Raw genomic sequence first — 13,569 nt, forward strand, 5'->3', positions numbered from 1 at the left:
TACCCAAGAAATGTAGGCTTGCATGGCTACATATAGGTAGATCATCATTGTGTTTTCTCTTATTAAAATAATTAACACAATTTTTCCACTAAAACCCTCTTAATATTTCGGTACTTATAAAATGGAAAGTCCATTTTATATTTTGTCATTTGTCAATTTTGTCACATGTTACATGACATGTTACAATGTAATGTATTTTTATCATATTAAAAATCAACGTATTAATAAAAATACGTCATATACAAAAATCGACTTAGTAATTCATAATTACTTATACCAAAATATTTTACCAATTTATAAATCATATTTATAATAATTCATTCAATTCCGATTGTTTCTTTAAACAATAATTTCATCCGAGTAATGATACAATTCAATTACTCAGACCGTATCTCATTTAATCACATTTCAATTTGATACGTAAATTTTACTTCCAAAATCGTCCGTCAATTTTTCAAATAATTTAATTAACTCGCAACATTATACGATTAATTAAATAGTCAATTAAGAGTATTGCCCTTTAGGTATGACCTAGGGGGTCAACTGATCACCACCGTCACACGACAGTAATGTCAAACTCTAGTCAGCCAATCATTACCGATATATGTTGACCAGTTGACAGTAACAAAATTACTTCCCAATTGTATTCATTAAAATGAGATTTTTAATAATGATATTTAAATCATGTGATCGCACTATTGTTGAGGACACATTTCCCAACAGAAAGTTATGCTCTCGTCTCCCACTTCTAGAGTGAGCTCTCTGTGCTTCACATCTATCACCGCACCCGCGGTGTGCAAGAAAGGTCTACCTAGAATGATCGGAATATTGGAGTCTTCTTCCATGTCAACAATGACAAAGTCCACCGGGATGAAAAATTTCCCAACTCTCACGGGAACATCTTCCCATATCCCTAACGGTGTCTTCGTCGATCTATCGGCCATTTGGAGTGTGATGTTGGTACATTTAAGCTCTCCCATCCCTAGCCTTTTACTAACCGAATACGGCATAACACTCACGCTTTCTCCTAGATCACATAAAGCCTTGTTGATCGTGGTGTCGCCAATGGTACACGGTATTGAGAAGCTTCCCGGATCTTTAAGTTTCGGAGGTGAACTCCCTTGAAGGATTGCACTACTCATCTTAGTGAAGGCGATAGTTTCAAGCTTCCGGATCGACTTCTTTTTCGTAAGGATGTCCTTCATGTACTTTGCATAGGCCGACACGTGATTAATTAATTCCGTAAAAGGAATCTAGACTTCCAAATTCTTCACAATTTCCATAAATTTCCCAAGTTGGTCATCGAACTTAGGCTTAGCTTGACGACTTGGGAATGGAATTCTAATCACAATGGGCTCCTTCTCCTTAGCCTTCTCTTCACTTTTCTTTGAAATTTCTTCTTTTGTTGGTTCTCCTTCATTGGAGTTTTGCACAACTTCTTCTTTGTCACTAGCTGCCACAACTTCATCCTCAACTTGATTCTTTGGTCCTTCATACCTCGTACCACTCCTCAAGTGAATGGCACTAACCGTTTCATGTCTTGGGGGATTACCTTGGGGTGGTAATTGCCCCTTTTGTCTTTAAGAGTTTGAAGATGCTAGTTGGGTCAATTGAGTTTCCAACATTTTTGTGTGAGCTAGGATGTTGTTGATGGTGATGTCTTTTGCTTGACTATCCTTTTGCATTTGAGTGAAAAACCCTTGTTGATTCTTTTGCATTTGGAGGACCGCTTTTTGAACGTCAAAACCTTGGTCATTTTGTTGATTGTGTGGAGCTTGATTTTGGTAACCTTGGTTTTGGTTAAAAAAGGGTCTTTGATTTTGGTTTCTCATGGGAGGTGGGGTGTATGTTGGTTGAGGGTTTTGAACATTTTGGCTTTTGTATGAGAGATTTGGGTGGAATTTGGTGTTTTCATTGTAATAGTTGGAATAAGGGGTACCACTTTTGTATGCTTGAAAAGCATTCACTTGTTCATTTGTTCCCCTACATTCACTTTGGTCATGTCCCAAAGTTCCACAATTCTCACATATCCCACTTGGGAATGATGAAGATGCTACCATGGCATTAACATGATGCTTTGGTGATTTTGAGGCTTCTTCAAGTTTAGCCATAGCCTTTTCAAATTTCAAGTTAATGGTATCAATATGAGCACTAAGTTGAGCACCCAATTGCGTAATAGCGTCTACTTCATGCTTTCCTCCTCTAGTAGCCTTGCGAGGTCTACTATATTGTGAGTTATGGACCGTCATTTCCTCAATCTTGTTCCAAGTTTGATTATCGTCAACTTCGGTGAACATACCATTTGATCCCATGTTGAGAATGTTTCTTGAGTCTTCATAAAGACCATTCCAAAATTGTTGTACCAAGAACCACTCGCTAAGTCCATGATGAGGACACGAGCGACAAATTCCTTTGAACCGCTCCCAAGCTTCATACAAAGATTCTTCATCCCTTTGCTTAAAAACCCGTAATTTGAGCTCTTAACATGTTAGTCTTTTCCGGAGGGTAGAATTTTTTGTAGAAAGCTAGAGCCAACTTCTTCCAAGAGTCAATTCCAAGAGTAGCCTTATCAAGGCCTTTCAACCATTGTTTTGCGGTGCCGATTAGAGAAAAAGGAAATAAGACCCATCGAATTTGGTCTTGAGTTACACCGGTTTGTGAAATCGCATCACAATAGTCATAAAAAGTCTCTATGTGAGAGTGAGGGTCTTCACTAGGCATCCCCCCAAATTGGCTTCTTTCGACTAATTGGATAAATGCGGATTTAGCAATGAAATTTCCGGTTAGTGTTGTGTGGGAGTACCATTGGGTAGGTTCTCTTCGGTTGGTACGGAATGTGATGAAAATTTAGGCATTGTGGGTTGATTTTGTGTTGGATTGGGTGTTGGGTTCTCCTCACCTTCTCTTGCAAAAGGGTTGACGAACTCAATAGTGTTTGTTTGAATATCTACAACCTCACCTATACCTCTCAAAGTACCTTTAGCAAGTCTTCTATCAATTTCGTGATCAAAGGGTAACAAGTTTCCTTGTGATCTTCTAGACATGCAAAATATCAAACAACTTGAAAACAATTAGAACAAACCTTGAGGAGTTTTACTTCCCCAAGGCAAAGAAAGACACAACTAATAACAATCTAAGAAAATCAAATCAAGTTAACACCGTCCCCGGCAACGGCGGCATTTTTTGGTCGGACTCACTTGGAGATTTAGTTTTCGGTTACTTGTCGTTAAGAGCACCTAGACCAAAATAATATTTAAAACTTCACAAACAACTCTACTATTAGTAAAGAGGCAAGTAAAGGTCGGATCCCAAGGGACGGGTATTGATGTAGGATTTTCGATTGCAAGTAGCGGTGTCTAGGGGTGTCACGATTTGGGGTTGAGATGAGAAGATCACTAAACTAAATAGCAATAAAAGTAAACAAGCAAGATGATTAAAATGAGATGTAAAAAATTGATTAAAAGCACTAGGGTGTCATGGGGTCATAGGGGATTCATGGGAATTGATCATACAAACATATTCTCAAATTACAAGCAAGCAATTATTGTTGTGATGGATCGAGTTGGTTTATATATTACAATCCTAGGAAGGTTTGGGGCCCGGAGCCGAATCGATTAGATTGTACAACACCTACAAGTCGACTTAATCCTCCCTACTCAACTATATGCATGGTCTAATGAGACTCGAGTTGGTTTATGTCTTACAAGTCTCATTGAAAAGGTAAGTGATGGGTAAAAAATGCATGGATTCATAGGCTCACATTTCATCAAACATAACACGTGCATAAGTTGAGATCACAACCAGCAAGCAAATAAACTATGAAAACATATTAATTTAAGCATGAATCATTCCCCATGTTGGTTTCCCCTAATTACCCATTAACCCTAGTTAAGGAAACTACTCACTCATTATCAAGTTTAACATGTTAACAAGGTTGTCAATCACATTAACAAAGCAAAACATGATGAATAAATGAAGATGATTGACAATAACTAAAAAGGGATTAAGAGAATTATACCTACTAATGATTCCAAAATAAAGCAAAGAATAATAGAAGTACTTGATGATTGATTGGAAGGTTGTCAATCTCCCAATAATAACCCAAATAATCTTCAATTACCCAAAATAAAAGATGAACAAAAGAGAGATTAAGGAAATGAGATTTTTATTAATATTTGATTAGAAGTTGATTACAAGATTAAGAAGAGATTAGAATGATATAAACTACACTAAGGATTCATAAGAAGAACATGATTCATCTAATTAGACTAATGGGGTATTTATAGTGGGGATTAGGTACACAAATCAGGTTTTACTAAGGGCTTAAATGACGATTAAGTCCTTGAGGAATCGCTCCTCTCAAAGGAGATGCCGGTCTCCTTTTGCCGGTCTTTCATAAATATGCGCATTTTTCATGGAGGGAAGAAAAGGTCGTGTGGGACTGTAAGGGAATCCGAGCGTCCAAGGTGTCGGGACGGGCGGATTTCCTGGTGGATAGACGGGCGTCTTGATGGGCTGAACGAGCGGATTGTGGTGCAGTTGGACGGGCGTCTTGATGGCAAAGACGCTCGAAATCCTCACGTATTGGACGGGCGTCTTGCCTAGTTGGACGGGCGGATTTCGTCACAGCTTTCTTTTCTTCTTTTCTTCTTCCAATAATCCTCCGGGATTTAGTCGGGGTGCAAGGATTTCTTCATCATTGCCCATCTACTATAATACGTACAAAGGCCTTCTAGTCTTGTCTTCTCTTTGATGCTTGGTCATTAGATTCGATTAATTTTGCTCTATTTTGCCGTGAAAATGCAAGGTTTGCACTCCTCTCCTACCAATGCAACAAAACCTCAAAGAATATGCAAAACAAAGGACTAAAGATAGTAAATGACCCAAATATGCACTAAAAAGCATAGGAACGAGGCTAATTCGGGGACTAAATATGCTCAAATAATGGTCACATCAATGGTTGTAGAAAACCGGGTTTGAAAATCGTCATTATGACGGCCTAAAAAAGGCGTGTTGTTTGAAATGGTTGTAGAAAACCGGGTTTAAAATCGTCATTACGACGGCCTAGAAAGGCGTGTTGTTTGAAATACGACGGTCGGCGAAAGATCGAGGTTTGAAATGGCCATTATAACGGCGCAAAAGGGTTTTTTGGAAGTTTGAAATGACACGGAAGGACTTATGATCACATAACATATAAGCACTGGCAGTTTCATTATATTATGCATAATGCTGACACGGGTTTTGGCTTAAAAGGGTGGGTTACACACCATGCGATCAAACCTCGATTTTCGAGAGGGATACCAATTCAAACAAAATGTGTAAGGAGGGTGCCCTAGCATCGTGCTCGAAGGAAATGAAAGCACTTTGACGAAACATAAATGTGTAACGTCGAATGTATGCTTGAATCAATCGGGATTCGAAACGCGGGGATTAGAAAATTCACGCTGACGGGACGAGCCAATTGGTCGAAAAAGGGTTAGGTTGTGGGCCCGGATAAGGAACCCGAGTTATGACCGTAATATCAATTAATGCATTTCAACCAAGATCTCGTTCGAGTCTCACCATATAGGGATCACAAAGACACAAGAGTCCTAGTCTTCCCCAGCGGAGTCGCCCATCTGTGGACATGGGCCACCTGCGACGCCCAGCCGATCTGTGGGACGTAGCAGTAGTTTGAAAGCCACGCTCGGTGGCGTAAAAATGCTTTCGACCGGATCATTTTAGATTGAACGGTTTCATCTCGGCAAGGGTCTCAAAATGAAGCAAGAGATGTTCGGAGTCACCATCAAGCATTTGTGGGATGCTTGGAACCCGTTCGAATCCACTTTATACGTAGGTCAATCAAGGCAAAAATCGGTGTTTCACATAGGTACTAAAGATAAGGAGTCGTCCCTCTTTAGCATCGTATCTCTAGAATGACTCTCGTACGCCCTGGATAAGGTCGTCCACTATCCAAAGTTTTTGAGTAAGAGGTGAAGGTACGTATTGGTAAGCCCTTTAATCGGACACCCAATCCCGCCCGCGGTAGCGGCCTCTACTGATCGGTCTTGGTTGGTTAAATGCAAAAGTTGATAAAACGGGTAAATGCATGAATGCGCATCCACGAGTTTGAGCCAAACATGTGAGCTTTCTATGTCGGTTGTTTATCCAAGTATCAAGTATTTGATGTCAAGTTGGATTTAATATTGATTTGCATGCAAGACAGAAATTAAACTTCCATTTACCGAATTAGGTTTATGGTGCATAACGTGATCCATTTGTCTTAATAAGGCGTTTTGAAAATACAATGTATAAGAGCGGATTTGTTATCTAATCCGTCTTGTAGTCGGGTTAACCGAAGTCGGGATCGTCCTAGACAAGTGTTGGAAGGAAACAGGGTCTGCATCAGGCAGCCTATTTAGGCGCGAGCCGTCAGGCGATGCAAACAGGCCTGTCCTGGTTTAAAAATTGGAAAATGGTTGGCATGTTTAGGTGCGAGTCAGCAGACTGTTCAAGGGACGTGTTCTGACTATTAAAAGGTTTGTAAAATGGTTTGAAAAGAGGGTGTTTTAACCCGTCTTGGTTTGAAAAGGTCGTTTAGATCGCTTTTGTGCTGATGTGAAGAACGAGACTTGAACAATCATCATTGTATTGATGGTATTCGATGTCGGGTTCGATTTTGCAAGTTTGATATGAATAGTTTCAAAAATGATTATGAACTAATTGTTTTAAGTTCATTTGTTTGTGATTAGTCAATGTTTATCATCGTACTCGGGTTTAAAACCGACATGGCATATGGAACCAAGGATGACTTTGTATTTATGACTAATATGTTTGTTTTGAAAATGTAAAGAAATGAAATAAAGAAGGTTTTAAAATACCTTTTAAAATGTAATTAACCAAATATTATCACCGGAACACAGATTAAACCGTCATGGTATGGGATACCAAGGGTGAAAATGTTTTATGGCTAAAAGTTTATCATGAAAATGATTTGAAATGGTAAAAATCGATTACAAATAAGAAATGAAATGAGAAGGAAAGACGAGATCAAACACGGCTGGATTAAGGCCTGAGAGTGGGTTGAGGCGCGAGCCCTCCTGCTATAGAAGCAGCCCCTGTCTCCGGCCAAAATCCGGTTTTGCCTCATCTAACCTATATTTGAATCATGTTATGCATGTTTTAACATGTTATAGTCATAAAATAAATAAAAAACATGACAAAAGAGAATTTTTACACCCTCATACTTACATGCTAGGCTTGAGACGAGAAATCGACGAAAGTGTATAAACTTGTTTGGTCGGAAAACTCGGTTTGAAAACCGTTTTAGCAATGTAAAAGAGTGTTTTATGTTTAGTGATGGTGTAGTTAGTCGAGATGGTTAGTCAAGTGATTTAATGAACGATGACGATACCAAACAATGTGTAAGGCTTGTATTTTCGATCGGTAGGTCGAAAACACGTGTTGGCTTGTGACTTAAGAAGTCGAGTCAAGAATTTTATGGGAGAAAAGAGGGGGCGGACACTCGCGTACCTTCAAATGGTGGCATTTGAGAGGTATTTATAGAAAAATGGGTTGTTGTGTGCGTTTTGAGCGACGTGGCCACATGGGCTACTCGAAGAGGCGCAAGCCATTTCGCGGGTCTTCGAGCTGTCTTGTCACTATCACGCAATTGAAATCATGATTTGTTCTATTCTATGTTTTAGATGACATGATTTTTACTTGACCATGAAGCATTCCGGGAATACTTAACATGGAAGTTTTAAAAAGTTTTGTTTTTTGTGTTTGACTCAGTTTGACTCGTTGTTGGAATCAGGATTTGAATTTTTGAGTCGGTTTTTGGTCCGGTGTCGGTTTTGACTCTAGTTAGTGTTATTGCGACCCCGTCGTCATGCATTAAACACTCCAGGTAGTTTTCAAAGTTTTGAAATGTTTTGTTTTCGAAATCGTTTTAAGTTTTCCGACGTATAGTTATACAAAACTGTCGATTAAATGATGCAATTCCTAAGCATGTTGTAGTCCGATAATCATCGGGTGTTTGTTTAAGACTCGACAGATACTGGGTATCTACAGTAACCTACACAGTTCTCAGCACTTTCCAATTTTCATCAAACAGTCGTATCTCACTCGTTTCTTGGTTGTTTTGGGCGTGTGACCTATCGTAAGAGAACAAGCTATCACCTCCAATTGGAATCACATCAATATCATATATCCATCTCATTTTATAACAGTTTAAAGATAACTTCTTTATAATCGGACAACATAACTACTTGATATTTCCTTCCAAACACCTTAAACAACAACAAAGAAAACAAAAACAACTCGATACTCGTAAAACCAGTATTCCTAACCACATGTTACTATCTACAAAATCCAAACAATAAGATCCATCTTGCTCATATAATATTCAACTAATCAATCATGTACCACCCGCATGCTTTAACTTATTATAACAACAACATATATACCAATACTCCTAGTCACATGTTGCTATAAATAAACCAAACTTAATGTCATCTTGATCATATAAATATACTCCACATTACATAACATGTACTTCAATCACTTCCATCTAATTCATCCAATCCAATCACATACTTCATTCAATTCCTACATCACAAGACGTCTATAAACAAGTAGCGATCCCATGACACCCTCTAGTGATCGGTTCAAAGTTGTAAGGGCAAGTTCGTGACTTTAGGATGTCTTCCAAGCCTTTGCATTATTTCATAACAACTTTTACTCGGGTTCATTTTAATTAGACTTTCAAGGTTCATTAAGTTCATTGGTTACAGATTCCAAAATCGTCGCTCTGATACCACTGTGTAACACCCCCATTCACCAAGGTGCATTACCAAGACCACCCTAGCACATGGAGATGCTACCATCTCGGTTACCCGAGGTATAGTAATCAAAGGAGACCATAAAGAAACGTACTTTAAGTATAAAAGTTTAATGTGCGTACAACTGATGTGAGTCATAATTACGCACATTTAGCCCCCTAATTGAACCTAATTTTTCATACTAATATAGCATTTCATAGCCATTTTATCCGTCAATTGCTTTCTATTTGCTTTCCTAGTGCATTTCATATGTCTTGTAGAAAAGAAGATAATGAGGCGGAATTCTCGTCTCTCACGCATATTCGGAAGCTTGTTGATGATCTTGGATGGACTAGTATGAAGAGGAGGCAATAATGATGACCAAAGGTGATAGTAATAAGGAGTTTATGGAAGCATCATAAGCAAAGAAGCAAAGGGAAAAGAGCTGCTCCTCAACCCGCTCGAGTTGTAGGTAACCCGCTCGAGTTACCCTCAACCCGCTCGATTCGAGTTCAACCCGCTCGAGTTGGTGCCCAGAAGTGCCTCCCATGGACTATATTCAAATGTGCAAGGCTCTATTCAACACTTAAGCTTATTTCCTAATCTACCCTTGTTTAACCTAATGTTGTACCCACTATATATACTCCATTTATAATAATTAAGAGATTAAGTCCTCTTAGTAGGGGTTAAGCTTTCTTAGATTAGATTAGGAGTAGATTAGAATAGGTTAATCTTTAATCATTCCACAAATTGCACTTTAATATTTCCTTAATTATTGTTAAAGATTTCTTATTGGGTAATTGAAGATTATTGGGTTATTATTTGGAGAATTAACAACTCTTCATCAATCAATCAAGTTCATTCTCTTCTATTATTCTCTTCTATTATTCTTTTATTGGATGGCTAGCAGTTCAGCACCGTTTACTCACTAAGGATAGATTGCTTAGAGTTGGATTGAATATTGATGGATATTGTGATCTCTGTTTTGACCAACCTGAAGATCAGCAGCATATCCTCTATTTGTGCAAGTTTAGCATCTGCTGCTGGGACCTTTTGAAGGATTGACTGGTTGCACATTAACCTGCCTAGCATAGGCATCCTTGAGTGGGTTAGCTCTTGGAGGTGCAGATCTCTCAGTCAGAAGCGATGTGCTACTGTTGCTATCTTGGCTATGATCTATAGTATCTGGAATGCGAGGAATATTTGCAGGACTGATGACTATGTGCCTAGGCCTTGTGCTCTTACCAAACGAGTTATTGAGGATGTGTATTTCAGATGTGAGAAATTGAAGCTGAGTTGAAGACGGAGTCCTAATACTATAGTGCTACTATATGTACTGATTCATAGTTAGTTTGTTTTGGTATGTATTGTGATCCTACCCTCTTGGTGATGATGTACTGAAACGTCTAATTATGGTAATATATTTCACATTTCACAAAAAAAAAATTTCTTCACTCTTTACTTAATTATTGTTTATTGTTTCACTCTTCCATCATGTTTATACTTGTTAAGATGATTGACACCATTATTAACATATTTTCCATGATAGTGAGTGAGTAGTTTCCTAACTAGGGACTAGTGGGGGATTATGGGAGTTAATCATGGGGAAGATTTATGCTTAATGAGTTCATATGAATACTTGCTTATTGTATTTTCAACTTATGCACATGTCATGTTTGATGAAATGCTTGCTTGCTTATTGTATTTTCAACTTATGCACATGTCATGTTTGATGAAATGCTTGATTGACAACCTAACATGTTTCTCTTATCCTTTCAATAAGACTTGTAAGATATAAACCAACTCAAGGCTAGTTAGACCATGCATATAGTTGATTAGGAAGAATTAAGTCAATTGTAGGTGCTGTAAAGTCTTGACCGACTCGGCTCCGAGAACCAAACCTTCCAAGCTAGGACTCATTTATGTTATCTCACCATGAATAGGGAAAGCCAAGTCGACTTGTAGGTTTTGTATAGTCTTGACCGACTCAGTTCCGAGACCTAATTTCCCTAGGACTTGTAAGATTTACACTAACTTGATTCCAACAATAATAATTGCTTGTATCTACATGATTTATTTATGCTATTTCACCATGATTCCCCTATGATCCCATGATTCCCTAGTATTGTTAATCAATTGTTTGCCTTTCCATTTCTATTTACTTGCCTTGTTCTTCAATTGTTTACATTTCCTTGTTATAGTTTAGAACACAACTCCAACCCCAACAATTGTGACACTAGCATAAATTGAGATAGATATACTTAGAACCCAAAGCACATCATCCCGTGGATCGACCTCGACTTAACCACTATCTAGTTGTTCGTTGAGATTATAAATGTGTTTGATTGAGTGGACAACGACTCGCTCCCATCAAAATGGCGCCGTTGTCGGGGACGGTGTTTTGTGATTAAGTTCTTGTTTGTTTGTCTATTTTAATTTTTCTTTAACCTTGAGGAACTTGTTCCTCAAGGTCGTTCTTACCGTTTTTGTGTAGTTGTTTCCTTGTCTTAGCTATGATGGCTCAAGACTTGGCATATGGAGTATGTGGTGGATCTTTTGAGTATGACTACAATGGGTATAGGGAGTTTGAGAAGCAAGTCAACACAAACCTACCTTACAACTCATACAATTAAAGTCCTAAATACTACCCCAACTTTCCCCACCAAAATCCCCACATCTAATATCCACAACAACCACCCACCGAAGACCCACTTTGCAATAAATTACAAATGCCACAATATAACCACTTTCACACCCACACACAACAATAAGATGAGCATAACTTTGACATTCAAAGTATAGTTCTCCAAATGATGGGAGACCAACAAAACTTTTTCACACAAAAGCTATAAAAGAGCCAAAATAGAAACTCATTGTTACCCAAGGTGATGAGTTGGCAATTCAAATTTCTCAAATAAAGGCAATCCAACCAACCACTCCTCATGAATTCTTAAGCATTGACCATGAAAGTGAATTTGAGGTAATGACCTCTGATGTGGAAGATGTGAAGTGGGAAGAACCAATCTCCTTGAGCTCTTGTGAGTATGAAAGTATGGTATTTGATGAAGAAGATATGAGGCTGAGTAAGCCAAATGCTCTTAGCCTTTGTGAGTATGAGGGTATGTCATTTGATGTGAACATTGAGGTGTTGGAGAAAGGGTTAATGAAGAGGAGTGAAGCCCCTATATATGATTCGTATGGAGATAGCGATGATGACAAGCTTATGGAAGAAGCTTTTGCGGAACATGTGTCTTACAATGACTTATGGAATGAATAAGAGGAATGGAGTTGTGAGATTACCTCACTTGAGGAACCCATCCTTGAGAAGTTTGAGGTATGCCTCCATGGAGAAGATGAATGTGTCTTTCCTATTGACAATGGACCTTTTCGCACCCACCATGGAACCTCTGATTGTTGGAGATGATATATTAAACCTCCTCCCAGAGGTCAAATTTTTATATAAAAGGTACTTGGTGGAGAAGCTCAAGAACAAAGTTATGAATGAGCTTACTTGTGGAGACTTGGCACCCACAATCTCAATTCCTAAGCTATCCCGTCATCAATGCTATGCAAATTCTCCATCAATTCTTCAAGGATTGATAAATCCAAATGCTATCATCGTCACCATATTTGAGGGAGACGGGAGAGAATGGAAGCCTCCCGATGACAAGAATTCTAAGTTTGCTAGTTTGGAGAGACAAAAAGGCTATGGTAAAAAGGCCAAAGTGAAGGGAAGAAATTTTTATAAGAATCCCCTTGTGGAGGATTGGCTTTATTCTATTTTGAAGTGGCTAAGGTCCTACTTGTGCTGATTTGAGGCCTATTAAAAAGCCTTTTATCGCCTACTAAGAGCATTAAGCTCCATGGATAATGAAATTTGTCATTTGACTTAGCTTGGTGGAGTCCTATCTTAAACCACCATTTGTAATATACATTTTTAAGCTTGCATTTAGTATGAGAGATGAAAGGAAGGGATCTCATATTTCAATTGAGCATTTTGAAAGGAAATAATGAAAATAAGAATGTAGGAAATGCAAAGAAATGAAAAAAATGAAGGATTCAAACTTTGGGCCAAATCTTGCATCAATCCATGGGGACCGAGGCCAACTCGCGCGAGTTGAAGCCCAAATAAAAAAAAAAAATTCACTGCATGAGAACTCGGACGGATTCTGGAGAAAACGAGCGTCCCAAAACCTCAACTCGAGCGGGTCAAAATAGACTCGAGCGGGTCGAGCAGTAACTCGAGCAGGTTGACCCTGAAACTCACTTTTTCTCGTATTTGGCTCGTGATATGGCTATATATGCATCCTATCTACCATCTTCATCTTCTACAATATACAAACCATTGAGATCATGATTGTAAGAACCCTTTCTTTCCCTATCTCTCATGTATATTTGTATTTATGTAATTACCTCATGACTAAACCCCTTTCTTCCTACATTAGCAATGGTGTTTAAAATCGGTTTGGGGAGGTTCAACCATGAAGTAACATACATTATAACTAATCATATAGTATAGCTTGCATTGTAATATATCTCACATGTCTCATATAGTTAATCCATATAGTTAAATTTGCATTGTCACTAATGACCAAACCTCATTTTTCCTACACTAGAAATAGTGCTTAAATCAGTTTCGGGAGGTTTGATTATAGGTGACCTAAGTATTTACTTAGAACATGCATCATCTAGTGTAGTTTAGATTGCATTCATTTGTTATATATGTCATATAGTATTGCATTTAGTTAGAGCATGCATTCATTCATAT

General features: G+C 38.4%; 1 non-coding gene across 1 annotated transcript; it reads left to right on the forward strand.

Moving 5' to 3' along the window:
- Positions 1-2,379: 2,379 nt before the first annotated feature.
- LOC141615661 (small nucleolar RNA R71) lies at positions 2,380-2,487 on the forward strand. The gene has a single exon (XR_012530070.1). It is a non-coding gene; the product is annotated as a small nucleolar RNA R71 (small nucleolar RNA).
- Positions 2,488-13,569: the final 11,082 nt, after the last annotated feature.

Source organism: Silene latifolia, chromosome 11, assembly GCF_048544455.1.
Source record: "Silene latifolia isolate original U9 population chromosome 11, ASM4854445v1, whole genome shotgun sequence".
NCBI classification, from domain to species: domain Eukaryota; kingdom Viridiplantae; phylum Streptophyta; class Magnoliopsida; order Caryophyllales; family Caryophyllaceae; genus Silene; species Silene latifolia.